Genomic DNA, 25358 nt, shown 5'->3' with positions numbered 1-25358 from the left:
TCCTTCTTGAACTGTTTGCCAGCTAATTGATTACCTTTCTGTTTTATTTTTCTTTTAATGTGAGAAGGGAATTTTGCCACTAGATTTACTGGGAGGGGGTGAGAGTTGCAAAGAAAGCAGTCAGAATTAGTCACTGACCTGAGGACCTAAATTTAAATAACAGGTAAAAAAGATGATCTCTGGAAGAACTTGAGAGAATAATGGGCAGGTGCATTGCATCTGCATTCCAAGAATAGTACATGATTTTAAAACCTAGAAGTCCTCTAATCTAAGAATCCTCTAACGAGATCTGATAATCTTGAAAATAATCAGTGAAATCCTCTACTCTGGAATATTTGAGTATTTTTGTCATTAATTAGAACAAACTCAAGCTCTAACATTAATACCCGTTAACATATTTTTTCCAGAATTCTTTTGTCTTCTTTTTAAATATCTTTCACTTTTCTGTAGTTCCTAATCACTGGGCAATTAAGCACTGAAATGAACATTTGCAAATACAGTTCACTACATATCAGGCTTGTTTATGGTAACTGCTCACACAGGGACAAGGATGCTTTTGAGATAATAATATCTGCATTCAGATCTCAGCCTTGAGAACCAGACTCCCAGAAGACATTTCAGTGCTACTCTCATTTCTTTAGTGGTTTGTTCTGTTCTGTTTCTACTGATACTTAAAGTTAGACGGTCACAACATTATATCATCTCCTTGGAGGACATTGAATCAATAGTAAAATACAGTCCATATGATTGGTCAGAGATGAATTTGAATTGACTTTATATATTATTCTATAATTGATTCAGGGTGGTATTTGACTGTTGCAGCTTGCATGCAAAAAAGTGAAAAAGCAGATGTACTCAAGTTAGTAGAAACATCAGGAAAACATCACTTTCAACTCAAGGATTAAATAAGTTAATAGTTTCATGTTAAAGAACTCCCTTTCCTGGTTGTGTGAGCTCATTATCTAGGCTAGTTAAATGATGTTTCATGCCAATATGTCTCATAATTTTAATTATGTTTCATTATGAAAGTACTTTTCAGAAATGTTATCAATAATCAGTGCACTGTAGGCACTATGTTGTCTATAATGGCCTTTGCTTTAAATTATGTATTGCATGTAAATGTTTCTGTGTAGAAAACCACACAAAAGCAACATTAATGAATCATATCCACCTGTGTCTGCAGGATACACTCATTTGACAGCCAGTGTCAATGCCCAAAGACACTCCCAGGCTTTCCAGAACTGTTGTGCCATTTCACCTCTCAGCTACAAAGACAAACTTGGATTTCTGTCTTAGCCAAACAAAGCCATGCAGACGATACTATTTTTATTTATGACAGAAGAACGAAGAACCAAATCTGCTCTAAATAGAAAATGAATTAATGGATTCAGAATTTCAGGGTGTTTCCAATATGTGGCTTACATGGCTTTTCTTACTGTAATTTTATTTGATAAAAATAGCAGTTACAGGCCTGAGAATTATAAATTAAATTTGGCAGATGTGTGTAGGAATCACACAATATATACTTACAATAAGCACCATAAAACTTTCTTTGATAATAGCTAACTGCCATTGGAATATTTTCAATTTTGTTTGCATGTGTGTGTGTATTAAACACATCTCTCAGATTTTTTTTAGTTCCCTGAACCTGATTTCCTAGAACGTCATCCAGCTTAGAATATCATAAACATGATTTTTCCTGTTCTGCTTCAAAAAGTGAGCACTGCAAAGTGCTTCTCTAAATGTGCTAAACTTCTCCTTCTAAAAATGTTTTGAAATAAATCCTTTACAAACACTTAAATGAAAGGAAAAGAGCTAATTAGACCTTGATCCAAATTATTCTAACAATCATGCAGACTTCTGTTGTCTCACTGAGATTCGCATCCAGTCTTTGGGACCACCAACAGCAAGAAACTGAAACGAACTATAACTCCCAGTAGTGTTTCATTAATGTCTTCCCCCAGCTTGTTAAAGTTAAAAATGTGCTTACTATTTTGCTGGATCAGACTCTGAGACCATGAGACTTTTCTGTTAAGAAATGATATTTTATTGGCACTTTGAAATATCACAGTGTTTTCTGGCATTGAATAAATCTTAAAAATACCAACAACAATGAAACCTTGTGGAACAGAAGATAACACTTAAATAACTTGATTTAAAACTGCATGAAAAATAAAGCCATTATATCTGTCATAGGTTTGATTTAACAATTTTTTCCCCCCAGTATTATGATAAGCTGGTAGAGTGACATTGTTTTTGAGAATTATGTATACATGTATTACAAAAAAAAGAAGATTATAAGGTCCTTTCAGTTTTGGTGAGACAAATTTGAAGTTTCAGATGTTGTGAGGTTTGTTAACACAAACTGCTGAGCATGGCATATCTGTTTTCTGTGATTAGTCTGTCCAGAGATTATACAGGAGCATCTTCACCTCCTATGATACTGGCCAGTTATTTCCTTTGGTTTTAATCAAGATTATTGAATCCAAGCAAACTTTGGACAACCTAAAGCATACTACTACTTTGGGTTATATACTGGGAAATATAAAAATTAAAGAATGCTGGTGTAGTATATGTAGAACGTGCAAAATCACAATAGCATGTAGATAAATACACACTCATCTTCATGCACTGTCACTTATAGTGAGTAACATTTCTAGCTCATGTTTTGACTATCAATTTTCTGAACTGTCATTTGGTATTCAGGTAGAGGCTTTAAAGTAGTTATGCAAACAATTTTACTTTGATATTGTGGAAGGCTGAATCACAACTACCAATGATTTAGCAAAAGTCATGTAATGATGTAGGCAGCATGAGATTGGTTGTTCAAATGTTCCACAAGTGCAGCTGCACAGCTCTTGTGCCAGTGATCAGTATGGCCACCTTCACCTTTATTTCTCTGAAACAGCTGAAAATATTACAGTGTCTGCCTGAAGTTCCCCTTCTTAATCCCCTTTTCCTATGGTGTCTAAGCAAGGAGAGTATGAAACTTGAAGTTCTCTTGCAAGATCCCATGCACATTTTGAAGAATGATGATTTTTTTAAAAACTGATGGCATCATATATTAAAACACCACACACATTATTCAAATCACAGCATAAAAATAATTTCAAAAGAAAACTTCAAGGTCAACAAACTAGCATTTCAGGAATCCTGTCTTAGTCATAACAATGACATAAAAAAAAGCAAGAGGGCAGGCATGACAAAGGGACTATGAGTCACTGGTTCCTAAGTTAATCAGAAATAAACAAACATGAGAATTAAAGCAACCAGATGCACAATTTTATTTTCCGTATTAGAAAAGTATTACAATTTTATAGTTCCTACAGACATACTCAAATGCTAATAATAATACTGTTAAAAAGCCAAACACTGAGAAGGGGAAAATTTAGTGGTACTATACATTAAATTTTCCTTTTTGTTACCTTAGTCAATTTGACAGCTCTTGCTCTCACTAGTGGAATCTGAAACTCTATGGTATATTTTACTTTTCATTGTCAAACAGAGGCCAAATAGCATGTGAATAAAGTTTAAATCTGGATAAAATACAGCATAGTGGACTGCAAATGGTACACTGCTGGGCTTTGTCCTCTAATGTGCTACTGATTTTGTATTCAGTTTCTGTTGCTTCTTATTGCCTAAATTTCATTCTTCAAAAAGTCAAACACTGATCCACAACTCTCCCACTTGTGGTCCAAACAGGTAAGTGAGGCCTTTGAGTCAGCTCAAAATCTGAAAAAAACAAAACAGAAATAACAAAAAGTATGCCTAAGTCTGCCTTAATAGTTTTTCAATACACAAGGATAGAAGAAGGAAAGATAGGAAAAAAAGAAGGAAACTATACTCTGTTTTAGACTGGAAACACAGAAGTTTTGCTTTCCAGGCTTGACTTTGGCATGACTTCCTAGTAGTTATTGAACAAATCTTTGGCCCTTTTTGCTCATATTAATACTTCTATTGTCTGTTTTCATCGAATGTTCTTTTTTTAAGTGCTTTGAATTTGACAAGGCCTACAGAATAGGTAGATACGAAAGTGTAAAGTGCAGAATAATTACAAACAACTGATTCCCTTTTTAAAGAGTAATGTTAAACAGGATGTCAAAGATATTGTAATGAAGTAAGTTTTACATTTGACATCTCTTCTATTACGAACGGATTTGGACAGTTTTCCCTTGTTAGTAGAATAGGTGCCAGTTAGAAGAAAGCTTTTTAGTTACTGTGTGTTATCTTTACATATTGTCTTACATATGTTATCTTTACATATTTATAAACATTAATGAGGTCACCCCTCAGTCTCCTCCAAACTAAAGAGACCCAGTTCCTGCAGCCTTTCCTCATAAGGGAGATGCTCCACTCCCTTAATCATCTTTGTTGCTCTGCACTGGACCCTCTCCAGCAGTTCCCTGTCCTTCTGGAACTGAGGGGCCCAGAACTGGACACAATATTCCAGATGGGGTCTCACCAGGGCAGAATAGAGAGGAAGGAGAACCTCTCTCGACCTACTAACCACCCTCCTTCTGATACACCGCAGGATGCCATTGGCCTTCTTGGCCACAAGGGCACAGTGCTGGCTCATGGTCATCCTCCTGTCCACCAGGGCCCCCAGGTCCCTTTCCCCTAAATTGCTCTCTAACAGGTTGTTCCTCAAGTTATTCTGGAACCTGGGGTTGTTCCTGCCCAGATGCAAGACTCTACAATTGTCCTTGTTATATTTCATTAATTTTTTCCCCACCCAACTCTCCAGCCTGTCCAGGTCTTGCTGGATGGCAGCACAGCCTTCTGGCGTGTCAGTCACTTCTCCCAGCTTGGTGTCATCAGCAAACTTGCTGATAGTACACTCTATTCCCTCATTCAAGTCATCGATGAATATATTGAATAATACTGGTCCCAGTACTGACCCTTGAGACACCTCACTAGATACAGACCTCCAGCTGGACTCTGCCCCATTGACCATGACTTTCTGGCTTCTTTCCTTCAGCCAGTTCGCAGTCCACATCACTACCCGATCATCCAGACCGCACTCCCTCAGTTTAGCTGTGAGGATGCTGTGGGAGACTGTGTCAAATGCCTTACTGAAGTCAAAGTAGACCACATCCACTGCTCTGTCATCATCCATCCACCTTGTTATGTCCTTATAAAAGGCAATGAGGTTGGTCAAGCATGACTTCCCCTTGGTGAAGCCATGCTGACTGCCCCTAATGACCCTCTTATCCTTGATATGCCTTGAGATGGCACCAAGGATAAGTTGTTCCATCACTTTCCCAGGGATGGAGGTGAGGCTGACCAGTCTATAGTTACCTGGGTCCTCCTTCTTGCCCTTTTTGAAGACTGAAGTGACATTTACTTTCCTCCAGTCCTCAGGCACCTCTCCCGTTTCCCAAGACTTGGCAAAGAATATGGAGAGTGGTCCAGCAATGACCTCAGCCAACTCCCTCAGCACCCGCAGGTGCATCCCATCTTGACCCATGGATTTATGGATGTCCAGATTGCTTAATTGCTCCCTAACCCAGTCCTCATCAACCAAGGCCAACTCCTTCATTGTCTTAACTTCCTCTGGGGCCTCAGGGGTACAGGGCTCCTTAGGACAGGCTCTGTCACTGTAGACAGAGACAAAGAAGGCATTCTGTAACTCTGTCTTCTCTGTATCTTCTGTCACCAGGGCACCCACCTCGTTCATCAGTGGGTCTACATTGCCTCTGGTGTTAGTTTTGTCTGCCATGTATTTGAAAAAGCTCTTTCTGTTGTCCCTGACCTCTCTCACCAGGTTTAATTTTAAGGAGGCCTTAGCTTTCCTAGTTGTTTCCCTACATCCTCTGACAACAGCCTTATATTCTTCCTAAGTGGCCAGCCCCTCTTTCCATGATCTATAAACTCTCCTCTTCCACTTGAGCTTATCCAGCATTTCCCTGTTTAACCACGCAGGTCGCCTGGCTGCTTTCCTTGACTTCATATGTGTTGGGATGCTCTGATCTTGAGCTTGGTAAAGAAGAAATCTTTTCACTAATTTTATGAGATGGTAGCTTGTTTAAGAATGATATAGAACACTGAAATCTCTTGAAAACATCTACACAGCTCCTGGATCAGCCATATTACAGAAAATATTTTGGTTAGTACTTGTTATACAAAATATACCTTATGCAGTCAGGAAATGAAACTAGATTGTGTGATATACATATTTATTTATTTATTTATTTTCCTGCACTGGCACAAGTTCTGCACAAAGTCTGATTCATCTTGAGCATAGCGACTTGCAAACATACAGGCCTTTCACCCGAGTAGGCATGAGAATGTTTTAATATTCTAAAAACAAGGAGAAAATTCTTTGGAATAGTGGAAAATCCAACATTGCTACTTCAAACAGTTCTGGCAAGCAAGATGATATTCTTGTCAAAGCAGCACTGACGCTTTTATAAGCAACACCCCAGTATTATCACTGGCTAAGACAAATGTTATGTTGTTTATTTGTGCCCTAATGAATTACTCAGTTCAATTCAGAAATAAACAACATTCACTATCACGTGTTCAGAAGGAACTTATTTCTACCATATCTGGTTTGTTGAAACTTTGTTCCATCTTTAGGCTGTAGAATGTGGATGTGCTTTTCCTTGGCCCTTTCTGCTAATCCAGCCAGCTCCCTAGTCCTTAAATCCTCATAAAACTTTTACTTATATCCTAGACATGTTCTGTACAAGAGAAACCCGTAGCAAAGTCCCTGCGATCCACTGCCAAGATTCCACAAGGAGTTAGGAGCTGACTGTGAGGGCTTGTCTGCTTCCAGAGCCAGGAGAAAAATCTTCGCCACAGGAAATAAGATAATGCGTCAACAACTTCATTTATCTTCCGATAGAAGCACCTTGCCTTAGGGAGGTACACTGAATGCCAGATACTGTAACACCAAAATCTGAAGCAATTTCATTATTGGTCTTTCAAATAAGGAATAATTATTTATTCAACTTATTGTTCAGAGTTTTATAAGAGGAGTCCCTAGTAAGGACTTACAGAAAATATGCAACTGAGAGCGTTAGTTGATTGCAACCACACGTATCAAGGGCAAAAAGGTAGCAAAAATCCAGAGAAAAAGTCTGTCAAGGCCCTGAGGGTGACAGAAGGCATGTGCTGGGGCTGCCATTCACCCCTGCCCATAGCCCAGGACCTGGTTTCTGCTCAGTCCAGAACTGTCAAGTCCTATCACAGTGACATTGCAGTAATATTAGACTCCATCTCCATCCCTGTAGGTAGTTGGTCTCCTGGATGGGTCCCCTCCCCTCACAATGTATGCTTCAGCTTGTCTCCAGCCCTGCCTCTGGCCTCAGCTCCATTTGCTCCTGATGGGACCACCTGGATAGACCCTGGACCTGGTTCATTGCTTCGTCTGTCTGGCATGGCTATAGATCGACATGGTCAAAGATTAAACCAAGACTACAAACAACAGTCATCTTTTCTCAAAATCATTATTACACTGGGTATATTTCGGGATTGTCCTTGTGCTTATATGCTAAGTGGGATCTTGGAAAGCATTTTCTGAAGTCATAAGGTGATGAAAAGTCAGCCAAGGTAAGTCACAGTAAAAAACTCTGTAGTTAATAATAACTTAAACTGCTGATTCGTGCAAACATGGAAGATGTCTTTCAGAGGGTGAAGGAGAAATTTAACAAAAGCTGGTTGAAAGTCGGATTAATCTACCTATTAGATAGTCTTTTGGCTCAGATCAATGGAGTTGATAACCAAACTGATAAATCTTTGGTTTAGACTATTTCTCTGTATAACAGCACAGGTAGAAACTGGTAATACAGATGGAGGTAAAATGTTAGTAGTAAATAAAAAAAATAAAAAAATTGCCTGGCATTAAGGGATAAGTGGGTGGAGTTTGGATGAGCTTTATAAAAAAATCTTCTAAATTATTTAATAGCAAGAAAAAATTACGTAACAGTAAATGCATTCATGATACCAAGATAGAGGAAACTACCATTATTGTACCACAGAAGAAAAAGGAACAGACCAAGGGAGAGAAGTGGGGGCAATAGGGTAATAGATGGATTTAGTGTTACAAGTTAAAAACTAATTTGAAGAAAACTAAGAAAATTATAAACAATTTGAAGGAAATGCATCTTGAGGCAGCTGAGTGGGATAGAAATAACAAGGTAAACAACAAAAAGCAAAAGTAGTACTAAAGAAAGAAAGAAATTGGTAGAAAGATCACACATAAAGGCACTAAGACAACAGTTTGGTTATTATGTGTGGCACACCCCAGGCTTTGACTGACACGGAGAATGTAGGTGTTGATTCAAAATTCAATAAAGTCAATGGAAATATTCCTTTTGAGTGATAAAGAGCTTTGGGACAGGACCTCAGTTATTTGGGGTGTATCCAGATGTCAAATAGATGTCTTATTAGAAAAAAAGGTCCAAGAAATAGAGCAAATGGAAGAAAACTGCAACCTTCTTTAATTACACATTATGGAGACTTGAGCAGTACTGCAATTGTATGACATACCACTGGCAAAATCCTTATGCACCTCTGTGTAGGGAGATGTTCTGGTTAGAGATCAGATTGCATATGTTCAACCAGAAATGTTGTTTCCATTTAAATGTGGAAAAGGACAATTAGTGCCATAGAAGACATCATCAGTATTATATGATATGAAAACCAAGACCAGTGTAGAATATGAATTCATATATTCCTATATAATTATATGTATACAGAAGCAGGTTTTCAGGGGATAGATTTTATGTCTTTCAATCAAAAAAGTTATCCTTTAAAGTAAATATAAAAGTGTTTCTCCATTTCTTTATTATACTCCATGTGGACATTTGAAGTTTGTTAAATTCTGCACTTTTCTACTCTTATTGGCTGTCTAATGGTATCTTTGATTTAACATTGCTCTTTCCAAATGCGAATTATTCCTCAGTTCTCTTATTTTTCCCTGTCAAAAGGATTAGAAAGCTATAGGTTTGCTAGGAAATGTAATTCCTAATGCATGTAAAAATTACTTTATTAGTTATCTTATAGTACTTATGGCCACTTTTAAGGCTTTAGCTTATAAGCAAATAGCCCCTAGTAAATATTTTGGTGCAAGTAAATAATTAATCTCTCATATTTCAAGTGGTCAGAGTTTTATCACAAGTCTCAAATTATTTGTCTCTACTGCTGAGAGAAGTCACTGCATGGAAAAGCAGCTACTCACAAAATGTTCCTGCCTCTCATGAATGAGGGAGATATCTTGAGCTCATGAGCTGACATCTTGTTCTCTCAGAAACAAAAAGTTAAATAATGCCGCAATTTATTTTTTGAGAAGTTTGAGCACACACTTTAACACAACTGATGACATGATTCTGAGTTTTCTGACTGAATGATTTCAGTTTTGCAGAAGAGAATATTAGAAAATTAACAGTGAATATTTTTATTCACTCCAATTCTCTGAACTCATCTTCAATAGAAGATAAGTAAAGTACAGTGAAGCAAAGATTATCCTGAGCTTACAGATAAGGAGTGAGGTAATAGGGTTATTTGTCACAGATTAAATGTAGGTCAGACTGCCCAGAACTTGTGGCTCCCAGTCTAGTGCCTTAAGCACAAGACCTTATTTAAACCTCAAGTATTTTAGTAGAAATGTTGAGAGGACTTCAGAGAAAAAAAGGATATGTCAAATTCCAAAGTCTACCTCCATGCTCTGGAGAAGTACTCCTGTAGATGATGGGGCTGACCCTCTTAAGCATATAAACACATTTATCTTGTTGGACTAGAGCCCTGCAAAGATAAAAGTATTGAAGCAAATAACTGTGCTCATACATTGATGTCCCCACATAAGTGTTGTCACAGTTAAATCAGAATACAAACACAAAACAATCATAGTGCAGGTACATGAAGAGAAGTGACCCAAAAATAAAAATCTTGGGCTGAAGCACAGCCTGTGTTTTCTGAACAGTTTGTGACTGCCCTCTAACTCTTAATGGCCTACACTCCTGCAGTGAAGAGGACACTATTAGATACCCCTTGCTGTTTGTGGCTTGGGATGGTAAAGCTGCTTTGTAATATTGTCTTTCATTTTAAAGCAGAATCAGGTAGATTTCAAAGCTTATGACTGTATGCCATGATTGCAAGAATATCTTTTAAACCTATTTTCTTTCAGATATTATCATATTATGTCAAAGATAGGTCAATTTTTGATGCAATATTCTTTAGTGTTATTAAAGTGAAATTTGACTTAAAATCAAGGCTTTTCCATTAAATTATGTAACGAATTTAACTAGAAGTGACAGTATCAGAACTATGATCTGCTTAGGAATTCCTTGCTTCTAGAATCCTGGAAACTTACACTTTGAGAAGAGGTGTACTCTAATATTTTCATTTCTTCTTGGAGTTCAAGAAGACATGAATATTTAAGTACTCAGTTTAACACCTAAAATGAGGCTTGCCATTTAATCTATTACACTAGTGAGTTCAAAGGAATATGGCATATTCTTATCTCACATTGTGTTCTTACACATGAATAAATGGCTGAAGTAAAGTCAGATCCGAGTCCTGCAGATTAGAACAGGATTTAATGCTGGAGATCAACTACCCTACGTCTGTGGTAGCTGTTTAATACCTCATTCTGAGCACTTGTTGATGGTCATAACTATGTAGGGTGTTGACCAGATGGCGTTCTGGTCTGAGCCAGTAAAGAAAAATTCAGGCAACCAGAGATTCCTCTGCTGAGTGAACAGAGAAACTAGATAGCTATTTAATTAAGCTTGTGCACACAGTGCCACAACTGAAGAAGCTCTAGAAGCACCCTGGGAAGGCACTTCCAGCCTGTATCGCTGCAAGGGGCTCTTCCTTGAAGTGGAATTCCTACCCCTTCAAGAATTTGTCCTTCTTGAATTTCATCATGTTGGTTCATTCCTCCATCTTCTCTATCTGTCCCTACGGGTGGCAACCCTGCCCTGCACCACCCAGTTTCATGTTATCTGCAAGCTTGCTGTCACCTCCTCAAGTCATTAATGAAGATGTTAATCAAGACCCCACAGTACTCCACTAGCCTCCAGGTAGAGAACAATCCATTAACCATCACCCTCTGCACCTGAACCTCAAACCTGCTTTTTACCCACTTTGTTGTCAAAATCACTATTTGTGCGTGTGTTATTCATACACTTGTATGCTTGCCTTTCTCATCTGGGGAGGCAGAACCATGAAGATGTTTAAGGGAGTGGAGCATCTCCCGTATGAGGAAAGGCTGAGGGAACTGGGTCTCTAGCTTGGAGAAAAGGAGACTGAGGGGGTGACCTCATTAATATTTATAAATATGTAAAGGGTAAGTGTCACGAAGATGGAGCCAGGCTCTTCTCAGTGACAACCAACGATAGGACAAGGGGCAATGGGTACAAACTGGAATGCAGGAGGTTCCATTTAAATATGAGAGGAAATTTCTTCGCAGTGAGGGTAACAGAACACTGGAACCGGCTGCCCAGGGGGGTTGTGGAGTCTCCTTCTCTGGAGACATTCAAAACCCGCCTGGACACCTTCCTGTGTAGCCTTATCTAAGTGTTCCTGCTCCAGCGGGGGATCTTTCAAGGTCCCTTCTGATCCCTAACATTCTGTGATTCTGTGAAATTCAGAGAGTCAACATATATTTTTCACTTTTCACCTTTTGAATTCAGAAAACACCTCTTAGGAAGTCTTTTTCAATGCCACAGGCTCATACTATGGCAAATCTGCAAGGGAGAGAAAATGTTAAAATGACCGTGTCTCACAAACAGTCTTCTTCACGTCCTGTACTTCTGAGAGAAAAAACAACCTTTTATTGCTAGAATGGGCAGCATATTTCCTTGTTGACACCACACTGAATAGGAAGTCAAGGTATTCATGTAGTTATTAAAGTTTAATTATTTACTGAATAATTGAGGTTTTCTGACATTCACTATGAATCATTTTTCCTTTTTGTTTCCTTCCACACAACCTCTTCAGACCAGACGCATTTCTCAGTGTTACTTCAAGAATCTCCTGCCAGCTAAAATATCAAAAACAATCAAATGTTTTCCAACATTAAGATATTTTGGTGGCATTTAGAATTGTTTGCTGCTGGCTTGTCTTAATATTCACATATGTTTTCAAAGTGTGAGCTTGCAGGCTAGCAGCTATGGTTCGGTCTACCATCAGCCATTATGTAATGCTGTATGTGATTAAAAAAATAAAGGTATATCACTTTTCTTAAAACATAAGTGAGCCAGGAATGTTAAGATTTGTCTTTCTCACAGAAAACTATCTGTAGCACAAAAAATGAAAATTTAGTTCTGTACAACCTGTTTTCTAAATATCACCTGATAACATTGCTAAATAAGGTCTTGTGCACATATATATATATATGTATGAAAATAAGCTTCTTTCATTAGTGTATTTTGGTTGGTTGTTGGAACAATTTCTGGCAAGCATCAGTGGAGCTTGCTGACTGCACTGATCCTTTTAACCAGAATTCATTCTTGAGTCAGAAATGCTTCCTGACAACCATTGTCCATGTGTTGTTTGCGACCAAATATGTTCCATGACTGATTTATTCATATAAACAGAATAGATTGCATTAATATCTGTCAGGAGCCACAATGCTAGAAACTTAGAAACAGAAGAAAACATTGAACTATGTTCTTCAGAACTTGGAGTCTTCTCACAGTAGGGGTGACTGTCCTAGAGCAATTGAGATACAAGGCCACATACCAGCTTATATCTGGATTTTGTATCAATAATTTAATCTTCATTGAAAAAAGTGCCATCATGTACCACTAGACAGACTGGTCTGCATTACTATTACTTGTATTGTGGTAACTATGTACCTTTATGGAAATTGTACGTATACAACCCTTTTGGAGACTTCAAGTCTAAGAATGCTTTTTTCCAAAAAAAAAAGAAAGTAGTATCTTTCATTAACGATATCATATTAGAAGTAAGCCAGAAAATGCACTATTCTTTTGCTTTGTATGCTTCTGGCCTCCTCATACTTTTGCCCTTGAGATCTTTTTTCTGCCAGGGTCTCAGATACCACTTTCAACAGCTGCTTGTCATCAGTACGAATGCTGCCAGTTTTCCTTTACTCTGGTGTCATGTAGGATTTTTCCCAAAGTCTTATAAGCTGCTTGCTTCTAAGGGAGAATAGCTGCAGTGAGAGATTTGTCCTTATTCTTTTTATTGTTTGTGAACTTTTGTGCTCATATGCTTTATCTTGTTCTCTGCCCTGATAGCACTCGCGGTGACCATCCTGCTGAAAAACACAGGTAGCTCATTGTCTCCCCTACCACAATACTAACTGGACAACTTCTTACTCCTAAATTTTTCTTTTCTAGTAGATGTGCTTTCAGACTGAAAGCTGCAGCTAGTAGTATCCTTGTGCAGTAGCATGTGAGGAGATATGCTGATGGTAATTATCTTTTTTCTTCAGTTTTCCCTCAGTCCAGTAACACCGTTCCCAGACTCTTAAGAAGTTCAGGGTTTCACAGATATTGCATCATAGCAGACAGCAGTGTTTTGCTCTTGAGCACTGACGTAGCCATTCATTCCTTCTAACTTGGCACAATGGAGAATTAAACTGCTTTCATCTTTTAAATCTGGCAACAATTCAAGAAAATGCCACTGAGGTGCATCTAGCACCGCTGTGATGCCACAGCCTGGGGTGTCTTAGGAGCTAACCACCTTTAGCCCTGCACACCTTATGTTTCCACTGAAAATCTTAATGTTATAACACAGCCTTTCGTCACACACACTCAACTCACAGCCTCCCTTTTCCAAGTCCTATACTTAACCCACAGCTCTCACTCATTCTGCGCATAATCCCATTTGTCAGGCCAACAACCCAGCTCACAGCTCTCCATCCCCTTGGTACACCTCTCTCCTGACTCTCTTCCTCCTTTGTTCACCTCATCAGTCCTACTTCAGCCTCTGCAGGATGGATAAGCTGTATAATGGATAATACTACCACTCCTGTAGTATTACGTGCACTCAGAGTTTCTGACTGCATAATTCTGAGGAATGAATAGTAGATTTAGTGTTGGGTTATGGTTGGTCTGTCAGTGTTCATCAAACACCATGAAATACCAGCTAGATAGAAGACACTTAGCAACTGCTACCCAGTAAATCAGACTGAATTTCATCCTCAGAGTCTGCATGAATTGTTAATGTTTGGAGCTATTTTAAAATCTAGAGGAAGAAACTCTCCCAGAAAAATCTCAGACCGAAAAAAAATTAATTTTCTGTGCATTTCTTATATGCCGTGAGAAACTGGTTTGTGGGTCAACCCTCATTAAAAAAGGAGTTGCTACGTTGTGTTGTCTTCCCTAGAGAGAGAAGTTTAACATCATTCTTTCTATGATTAGTTACATTTCAGATTTACATTTTGGCTTGCTAATGAAGTTTCTGATCTTCCAGATTATTTCCTTTGACCCTTCTTTCCCACATAACTCCATGGAGATTGAAAACTGAATTGCTTATGTTGCCTGTGACGTACTCATTAGCCTTTTCAAAGCATTTGTCCCAGTGTCTGTGCATTCTGTGTTTGTGAATCAAACACAGGTCACTGTGCTCAGTGTTCAGCTACAGTGAACTATCTTCAGAGGAGCTATGTTGAAATGAACCTGTTGATGATTTGTGTTATCATGTGGAAAGGGAAGCCAGAGACAGACCAAATAACTTCATGATTGCTTTTCATCTGTAAATATCAGTATGATATAACTTGGTCAAGGCATGCTAACATAAAAAAGGTTTGAAATTTACAACAAATCTTGGTTGCTTGACTGCAGATACTGGTTAGAACTTGGTGGGGCATAAAGTCCAGAGTAAAGCATCCTGAAGATCCTTATGAATATAAAGATTGTATTAAAATGTGAAAACATTAAAAAAGTGAAAAAATGAACACTAGCTATAATATTTTCACATACTACGAATGAGTTTATTAGAAAAATGGAGAATTAGCTGGCTCAAGCATTTAGAATAACTACTGCTAGGTTCTAGCCAAGGTAATGTATGCTATTTTCCTGGATAATTGCCACATCCTCTTGCAGTTTTATATATATATATATTTTAAGTGGTATTTCTTTAAATGTCAAGTTGGGCTGTGCTGAATTATTTCAGATTATAGAATCCTATAGCATTTAACTTCATATAACATCGCTAATAAACAAAGTTAATATTTCATAAGAAATGCAATATTAAGAAATGAGTTTTTAGGAATAGAGCAAATTTCATCCTACAAGTGATGGAAGAAAATATATGGACAAAGCACAGTAAAAACTAGGCACAGGCAATTAGGCAAAATGAAGCATGAACTCTTTCCTGCAGGAAGTTAATTTACTGGACTGTCATCTCTAAGGGTTGCCAAAATACCTGTGTAGGGACCAGGAGCGGACAGGTTAATGCTAATAATGAAATCCTAGGGTAGCTCAGGGTATTAGGAATCTGGTGTGATCAGGAGTTCGTCCACAGGCTGTCTAGGCAGGTTATCATTTCAAGAGGTACCCAAATGAGAAATAACAAAACCTACAGCTGAATTAGATGCTGATTTTTCAGAGACTTGTCTCAGGCAAAGCCATTGCTGTGTTTGGCTCAGATCGAGACGCACGGCATATGGTTCAAGTATGGTACAGAGGTGATGCAACCTAAATATGTTTCAGCACATGGCCATTATTAGACAAGCACTATCAATACTCTTATAACTAGGGAAATGTTTTGTACTTTTAGTATTTGAGGTAGAACAGTTCCTGAGAGCTAGAACTAAGTATAACAACTGGAGCCTGCTTTTTTTTGGAATAAGTCTGCTATTCCACAGAACCAGAAACATTGACCCTTATGTCATGGATCAAATAAAACTGAAGGAGAAGATTTCTGAAATTACTGAATCTCAGTGTGTGAATTGAGACTATAATAAGAGTTTCCCCCTTCTCAAAAAGAAATATAAAGATTTATCTTCTTACAGTTTTCTTCTCTACCTGTAGGTCTCCTGGCTCGTTTACTGACATGGTATAGTGTATTTTCACATGCAACATGGAAGTACATCTATGATTGGAGTATTTAATACTGGTAGAATATAATATATAGTTTGAAAGAGCAACAGTATTGAACTAAACTCTTTTTCTTCTGGAATATACTTGCTGAATTAAAATGTTTCATATTGTCAATATGAAGAACACTAAGGCACCATATCAATCAGAAAACAATATCCTTATACTGTAATAGGTGACATAATACCAGGTCCTACAGGGAAATGTGTTGGGAGAAACTGTGGTTCATATTGTTTTGAAAAAGATGCTGATAGCATTAGGGTGCTGACCTTGGAAATATGAATGCAAAGGCAAACGCTATGGGTATAGATAAAGCTGACTGTTATGCATACAGAAAGCTGACTTAGTCCAGTGTCAGATTCCTCGACATATTACATTTGTTCCAGTGGGGGATAGGGAGTGGAAAGCAAACCACACATAAATTATATTTATATGTGGAATAAATAACTCTATATACTGTTGATTATATCAGTTATTTCACATCATTTTTAAAAAGAGGCTGAATTAACTAATGGAATCTTATAAATAGATTAATAGCATATTCATTTTCTAGATGTATAAATTAAGACAAAGCATAATTTAATAACTCATCACAGGCCACATCAGAAATGACTTGCGGACTTATTTAAAACATTATTAATGGAATCTACATCTACACATTTTATCAAGTTAAAATGTCAACAGGTAAAAAGGTGAATAATGCTTAATTTAATGTAATGTGTTTAATGTTTCACATTTCTAGATATTTACAGTAATATTTCCAAGCGAACTTAAGTTACTTCTTTAGGAAACACCTAAAAGAATACTGTGCTGGCTGTCTGCAGCTTTTCCTCCAAAAAGTCCAGAAAAAAGTGACGTGGACAATCCTTTCTCAATCATTCATGCAGCTGAATCTCTAAATGTAATTTTCTGCTCACCAAAATTTAAGCTATACTGAAAGGTGAAATCAATATTTTTTCAACCAACATCAGGGAGAGATAAAATCATTGATGATAAAAATTAGCCGTCTTCACTGATATTACATCAGAAATTCATTTGATTTAGAAGTTACTTAGCTCTGTATTTCTTCTGAGCAGTTGCTACCTGCTAATAAAAGTTATCACACACCAGCAGACCTCACTTGTTAATTCTTGGGCTAGTGCTATGCAACTGTAAGGTCCAATTCATGAAGGTTTGAGGCAGTGCTCTTGGAACCTCTGCAGGTTGGAAAAATGATACCCACAGCTCCTATTAAATCTTTGTGAACAATTTAAAAAGTAGATTGTAACTAAAAAATAGGATGCCATCATTTTTGCTCTCTGAGTTGGGGAAAGAAAATGTGTTCTAACAGGTCATGTTGTTTTCTCTGCATGTCTAACGGCAATGTAGACAAATTACTTCCTTGTTTTTTTCAGAGGCGGATAAACTGCCATTTAGCAACTTCCTAACATTTTTGTTTCCTAGTATCTAGCCTGAAACATATTTTTTGAATGTTAAGCACATTAGATTCTTGCTGTACCCATGACTGACATGAGGCAATGTAATGACCTTTCTCTGGTCAAAACTTTTCAGGGCACCCCTTTTGTTCTCTCAGTCTTTTAATACTGATATTTTTTTTTTTCTTTCTGAATAAGTCATATTCACTGTAACTTTCCGTATTCCTGCTGCTCTCCTCTGCATTTTCTTGCTTGATTGTGGTATGCTGCTCACAGACTTGGTTTCATGTCCTCTGCAGAGAACTCCAGCAAAGGCCCTGCAGATGTTTGGCGTAACAGAGTCACCCTTCACATGTCCTGCAGGCTCCATTCATCCTTTTCAGGTCCAGATAATGATGATTGTTTTCCTCCAAGACAGCCTGGCACTGTGAGTCATTATCCAGTTTGCAGTCTGTAATAATCCATCTGCCCTCCCTTGGCCATGTGAGATGTATCTAGGTTTTTCATCTGCTTTTCTTGATCCTGGTTTAAAGTCATTGTCAAAACCCAGTAAGTAATTTTGCAGCGTTCTTAGATTTGTTGGTGAAGAAGTATAGCTGTGACAATGTTGGAGGAAACCTTCACTTGGGGAGCAGTACATGCAGTATTATTAGCAGTTAAGGCAGCGTAAGGTTGTAGGTGCGCTCTTGAGTTTTTGAAATTCACTAGTGATTAAAAACAGTATAAATAAATAGTGTGCTTTGGTATTTATTAGCTGACCAGTTTATTGCTCAAATCCACATTAGATGCTAATTGAACTATTAAAGAACAGCCCTTGAATGTTTTGTAAATACTGTGTTAAACTTCTGGGATTGTCTGTTTATCACCGCTAAAGGAAATAAACCTTTTAAAGACAAAATATTGAAATTCAGAATGTATTAAAATTTAGACATAGAAAAAGCCTAACAGCAATTAGAAGAGAGCTTCTCTCCATGTTTGGCTGAATTCTAAGAATTGAAGAACCTTTCATGTGTTTTTCAGGTAAAGATTAGATGTTTTGTGATTAGTGATATCCTCTTACACTCTTTACATTAAATTGCTGCCCCGTTCTTCTTGAAAGGCATAATTTGCTGCTAGAAGGCAAAGTTGCCAAGCATGATTACTTAAAAGAGGATTATTTTTCACTCTATGAAGATTAATTTGGTCTCCTTAAAGCCTAGGCTGCTTGGAGAAAAAAGGAAACAATTCTTCATCAATAGCTATGATGTCTCCCAAGCATATGGAAAAATGTGGTGCTGGCCAGATCTTAAACAGAAATTGCCAAATTTAAGTAGCGTGTAGGCTGGAAAAAAAAAGAAGCTGGGTGCAGTGTCACTGAAATATTTTTTCTATATGATGGTTCTGCTGTAATCAGTCCCAGTAATACAACAACACACTAAGATTTCTCCAAACTAAGATTTCTCCAGTGTGTGGTCAAACAGCTTTCTACCTGGAGAACAGTCTTTGAGCAGTTTGTTTCTTAACTGCCCAAACAGTTCCCTGCTGCAGAATGGCTGTCCCTCATCTCTCCTGGCCAGCCATGTTCTGTAAAAAAGCCCATGGAGCTATTTAGCCATTTTGCTTATATTGCTTACGGAAAAATGTGTTTACTTCCAAGAAAGCAAATTTGTAGGAGAAAATCCCAGCTGTGCATACTGACATATGCTCATGTTTCCAAGTAAAACATGAAGTGGTGGGATATTTATTCATCATAGAACATAACGAATAATTGAACTTGTCTGAGGTAAGTGAAAGACCCTTTTTCCATAGGAAACAATGACTATAGGAAGTGTTTAGTTATATCGTTAAAAATAAGTTCATACTGCTTCTTCTCAGCTGCAGGTCCTAGAGCAAAATAAAATGTTTTCCAGATAGTGAGATGAAGATCCAGTGTCAGTCATCTTCAACTGCTTTTTTTTAATGAGAACTTACTCCAATTTCCCGTTATTTGCCAAATTTCTGTCATTTGTATTTCTCTGTTGCCAAGAAAAAGATAATAGATAACTTCAAAAATCCATAAAAGAGTGACGCATTCTTTTCTGATGATTATTTCCTTTTAGAAAAATATATTCCTTAGTTACAAGGAGGGTGGAATTTCCAGGAGAATGAAATGTTTTGGTTTATAGGTAGGTAACATTTTTTGTTTGAACCGTGATTATTACAGATATATGTGCAAGTTTGTCTGCCACATAGCCACGGACCTATTTCTCTGAAATTCAATTGAATTGTTACTTTTGACATCTGTGTTAGCAAGTCTCTTTCTGCCACAGGCAAAGATGTTAGTGCTGCCAAGTACTTGTCCCTTATTTCCTTTATTAAACCCTGCAATATTGTTTTGGCTGTTATCCTTGAAAGCCTAAACTGAAAGGGATTGCAATTGTCCTGGTTTGAATATTAAAGAAACAGGAAAGCAAAAAGGAAGGTGCACATCCAGGAGCTGTGGGAGATCTGAACCAACTTGTCAAAGAGACTGAGACTGTGATCCAGAAGAAGAGACAGAGACAGAGATTGGGGGGGTGAAATTGGGAAACACAGTGGGTTTGGTAGCTGGCAGAAGCTTAGACAGTTTGGGCAAAATGTTGAAGACCTGAAGAGAGGATAATGGAAAAATGTAGTTCAACAAGGATGCAGGGGGGGACATAGGTCAGAAGGGCGTGGACACTGAAACAAGTTTGGAAAGAAAATGGGCACCAAGAACCATGAAGCAAGATGGAAAAAAGATTTGAAGAGGTGCTATGAGAATGGTAGGGCAATCAGGTGTGGCTTGGGATATAAAACGGAGTCAAGGAGACACAGTGTGGAAAGAGTGAGAAAAAGAAAATGGAAATGGGAGGGAGTGGATAGGAATGGGGTGTAAATGGGGCTAAGATTGAAATAAGGTAAGGTGCTGACGAGGAGTTTGTGGATTTACTGAGTAAAGACATGCAAAGTAATTACTGGATCTCTGTCACAACTCTGCTTTCACGCCCACTTCTGCTCTTATAAAAGAGAATTTCTCAGAATATTATCTCCTTGATCTGTGACCTTGGGTATCCATTGCCCACAGCGTGTTTCTATTTTTTTTTTCTCAATTCCTTCCTTCTCCAGGGAAATTTCCCCATTTAGTTCCTGTTAGGCCATTCCATACTATCCACTCAGCTATGGAAACCCAGTGTTGCACTCTCTCTGAGTTGTTGTTGGGATGAATTTAAAGTCTAATTCTGTGGTCTCTTATCAGTTACTGTCCGTGCCCTGTCCTCCTGACCTCTCGTCCCCAGTTTTTCTGCCTGGTTATTTGTAACTTTAATCTTGTTGCTGTGCAGCTCCACAAACAGTTGTACCTGCACAATGTGGTAGTAGTGGGTAAGGAGGACCATGTAGTGGCCGATGATAGTGGCAGGAAGAAAGACTTCAATTAGCACTGCTATTTATACATTCTCACCCCAGCAAAAGTCCCATGGCATGCCAATATACATATACGGAAGCAGGTAAGGTCTCCCTAAAAATGCTAAAGAACATATTCCCATTGTTTTCAGAGTGGGTGGGCAGAATGTTTTCCCTCATGGGCAACATGGGCTTGCAGATCAAGCAATCTGCAGATTTTGTTCTGGTGCTCTGGTACCAGTAAATAACTTTAAAAGTAACTGTCCAAATGCTTCATCCATCTACTAGCTCTGACACACAGAATTATAGCCTATTACTGTTGGTATTGATTCTCTTAATATACATGGTGAATGGGTCTAACGAGTTTGCCCATCTTTGATGATGAGCGCTCACATGTTGATACAATGCCAAAGGATGCATCTTCTTTTCACATGCATCTGTGCACACACAGAAGGTAGCTTGTTTATGATGATCATGCACAAATTGCATGTGTTTTTCCACTGCTGAGGAACAGCTGATGACTTTGGTTCTTCTAATTTAATCTGAAATTATGAAGGTTGGAATTATTTTCCTTGAACTAATGGGTAACTAATCAATTCCTTCAGCTGACAGCAATTGTGTTTCACTTAGGCACGCTACTTGGTTACAAGAAAGTTGAACAGAGCTGAACTCTTGTTCTTTTAAATATGACAACTTGTTACTGAAAGGGAAGATTTGTTTTTACCTTTATGTTGCATTATTTATTTGAGCAGAATTTTAAAAGTATCTCAAAATAAAATATAAAATCTAAATTTGGATTCCTGTGTCCCCTAAGCATATGGTATTAGTGAAAAAAAAATCTAAACAAATTAAGAATGCCTGAAAAAGAACATTGTCCACGGAATGGAGAGAAGTGATCATTTTCCTCTATTTAGTGTTTGTAAGGATGCATCTGGAGTACTACTTTTGTTTTAAGGCTTCCCAGTTTGAAAAAAAAAAAACCTGGTGAAAATGTTTAGGAGTCTGGAGTACACAATGTATGAATAATTGGACTTGCTTTGACTGGACCAGGCTGCTCAGAGAGACTGTGATGTTTCCGTCCATGAGGGCATTCATATTTTGACTGAATATTGTCCTGCCTAACCTGGTCTATCTGTGAAACTATCTCTGCTTTGGAGAGGGGGTTGACCTTCTGGGGATCCCTTCCAACCTTAATTATTCTATCATGATATAATGAAACAATGCTATTAAGCATATTTACATCTGCAGTTGGATGCTATAAATCAGCCTTACTCTCTCACATTTAATGCTTACAAAAAAATCTTTTTCTTTAACAGACATCCCATTGCCATTCACATGAACTGAGTTGCACAGTGCTCTTGACTGCACAGTTAACATTTTGCTTCCTGAAGCCTCCTCTTCATAGTCTTGACTTTACAGACATTTTAAAGACAGAACAGACTATCTGATTATAAGATCTCACTTCTACACTCTTGTATCTACTTCTTTCATGTACTATCCTACATACTGAAGGTAATAACATGAGCTTGGATAAAGCATATATTTTAAAAAATATTCTGTTTTCGTTTTAAGTCTTGAAGAGTTAGAAAATCCATCAGTCTTGTCTTTCAGGTGGTGTCATGATTAGTCGTCTTTTCTAATAAGAATGTGAATATGATTTTTAAATGGAAGTTTTAGTCTTGTGTTGGGTACAAATGGCAGGGTCTCTGTGGCAGTGGGCTACAGGGTGCCTTGTGTGGGAAGCAGTTTAAGCCAGCTCTGAAATCCATGCAGGTGCCCCGTCATGCCTCAAGATGGCACGCAGGTGGAGAAGTGTATTGAACCATGGTTCGAACACATTTAAGAAAGAGCAGCAGCCTCCAGGGGAGGAAATATGTGAAGAAAATACATTTAAAGACATATGAGAAGATGCTCTTGCGAGGACGCATGGAGGAGATACTTTGGAGATGCATGGAGAGACAAGCTACCAAGAAAATAGGTAGCTAGAAGTGTGATTTTTGGAGGAGGCGCTTCATGCCAAAGGGAAACACACCAGAGGAACTGTGGCCTGTGAAGGAATGCATGTCGTGGCAGGAACACTGGGATGCATGAGAAGTGGAGGAAACCCAGTTGGAAACATGGACCAGCAAAAAGAAGCCTTTGTGCACATGATCCGAGCCTACTGTGTTGCTTGCCGCTGCACCAAAGAGATTGGGACTGAGTGCAACCCACAGCCAAAACAAGCTAAGAAGCTAAGAACTGGAATGGGGAGGACAAGCATTTGACTTAAGATGAGCCTGAGAATGAGATGGAAAGGTGTTTACTTACGTGTTTGTTTAGCTGTTTATATTTTCTTTTTTCTCAAAACACAAATCAGTGATACAAGTTTGTGTTAACTGGCAAAAGAATAAGTAAAAATTACCCAAGCTCAGACTCTTTTGCCTGTGATTACCTTCTAGCAGTTGGTCCTTGCTGTTCCTTTCTGTCTGAAATGAATAATTATTTTGTATGATATATGTCCTTTCTAGGAAAGGATCCCTAAATTGTAATTAAGCTGACTTAAGCACCTCTTGGTGAATCTATATGTATATTAAACTATTGATTTCTCCATCACTAAGTCAGCCCTTGAAATGATTAATTGTCAATTCCCTACAATTTCTTCAGTATTCAGCCTCCTTTTAAACAGATGGACAGGACATTGCAATACTTGTCTATGCTGCTATGCAAAAAAATAAAATAAACTTTCCCTGTACTGATTATTCCTCTATTTATCTAACCCACCTTAAATAGCTCCTGCTGAAATATCTAACCAAGAGCTTATGTTGAGCTCCCTTTCACTATTGTTCTTTCTTCACCTTTCACAGGTAGAACACCTCCATCCTCCATAAGTAGATGGGTTCTACATTATTTCTCCTGAAACTTTGCACTTATCTGCATTTGGCACAGCTTCTGAAATGTTCCAAACCACTCACTATGATTGGCCTATTTTCATTTAGAAATGGAGAAACCTCTCCCTTCCTCTCTATTCCTCTTCTTGCTGCCTTCTTCCCGTGGTTAGCAGTTTCCTTATGGCTAGCAGTTTCCTTAAAGAATCAATGATGATGGGAAAAGTGGATACAGAGAAGGTCAAACATAGTCTTAACTTTGCAAAAAGAAGCTCTAAGGAATTACACATTGGTGAGTCTAATTTGACCTCAGAAACAATGATTCGAGAAATTATAAAGCTATCTCCACAAAAAAGAAAGCAATCAGAATGTAAATAGCCAGAAGACAAGGCAAAAACTAGCCGGTATAGATTGTCAAGGATAGGTCATATGAAACCAATCTAATTTTCTTTTATGACTGAATCTAATTCTTTCCTTTGACAAGATAAGTGTCTAAATGGATAATGGGAAGTTACAAGCACAATGTGATATATTCTGAACTTAATAAGGCTTTTCATGCTTTTCTGCATGATGTTCTCTTAACCTAAGGAAATATGATGCAGTTATAGTGACTGCAAGGTGAGTACAGATTTGGTTGAAAAATTTGTCACAGAAAGCAGTTATCGTTGGGAATCCGAGAAAGATGAGGTCATATTTACAGAACCATAATATGGAAGAAGAAAATAAATTTCAAGGATTATAATGAAATACGAATGTATTACTTTTTAACAGTACCATTGCAAATTTTTATCTTTACTGAAAGAGTAGAAAAATGTCGTAGGAAAAAATAATGCTTAAGACTAGATGTAACTTCTGTTTTCTCTTATTAGATTTTATCAAAGTATTTGCAGGACTTGTCTCTAGCATATTGGAGTATCTGCAAATGAAAGAAGGGAAATCTCAATGTAGGAAACTACTCATAAAATATCAGTGAAGAAATAATGTATGTCAAAGATGCATCTTTGAGGCTTTTATCCTTTGGGTGAACAAAGTTAAATCAAGAACTCCAAGAAAATTATTCTTATGTTGCACTTATTAGTAGTCATTATTCACATAATAATTTCTAATACACTAAACCCAGCATAATTTCTAATACACTAAACCCAGAATGTCTTGATTCCTATGGGGATTCTGGTACACTTGTCACAAGAAGGGAAGAAAAGATTATTGTTCTTCCCTAGAAAAAGAAGGGACGTATATTTACTGTGGTAAGCAAAAGCATTCAGTCCTGACGGGAGGGCTAGACATCTGCACTTCATTAGAGAAGAAAACCTTTATAAGAATTGTGTAGGTTGGTGAAGCAAACCTTCTTTCCAAACAAATATTGCAACAAGATCTGTTCATACCCTGACCCTTTGCTGGCAGGGCCACAAATGAAGGCCTACAAAGAGCCCATTTTGCAGTCACAGTGTTTTCATATATTGCCTTGTGAGTTAAAGGACCATGAAGACGTGGATCCCAGGAGAGGATCTGAAATGAAATCCTCTTTGCTGCCTACTGTGATATATTGCTTTGCAATATTATGCCCTTAAAATTTGAAGCTGACATGGCAAAAATGCTCCCTCCAACAAAAAAACCAAAAAACCAAAAAAACCCAACACACCACCCCCCTCCCAAACCCCCAAACAAACAAAACCAAC

At 37.9% G+C, this 25358-nt stretch overlaps 1 long non-coding RNA gene across 1 annotated transcript; it reads right to left on the bottom strand.

The window, feature by feature from the left end:
* Positions 1 to 3260: 3260 nt before the first annotated feature.
* On the bottom strand, positions 3261 to 25070 carry LOC309437921. The gene is made up of 4 exons (XR_014183679.1): positions 24923 to 25070; positions 14737 to 14817; positions 9662 to 9747; positions 3261 to 3732 (listed from the first exon to the last, which is right to left on the bottom strand). It is a non-coding gene; the product is annotated as an uncharacterized lncRNA (long non-coding RNA).
* Between the last annotated feature and the right edge of the window lie 288 nt (positions 25071 to 25358).

Source organism: Streptopelia decaocto, assembly GCF_964273445.1.
Source record: "Streptopelia decaocto genome assembly, chromosome: 3".
NCBI classification, from domain to species: Eukaryota; Metazoa; Chordata; class Aves; order Columbiformes; family Columbidae; genus Streptopelia; species Streptopelia decaocto.
Note: the sequence above shows the minus strand (reverse complement) of the source record. Positions and strands in the feature narration are given on the sequence as shown.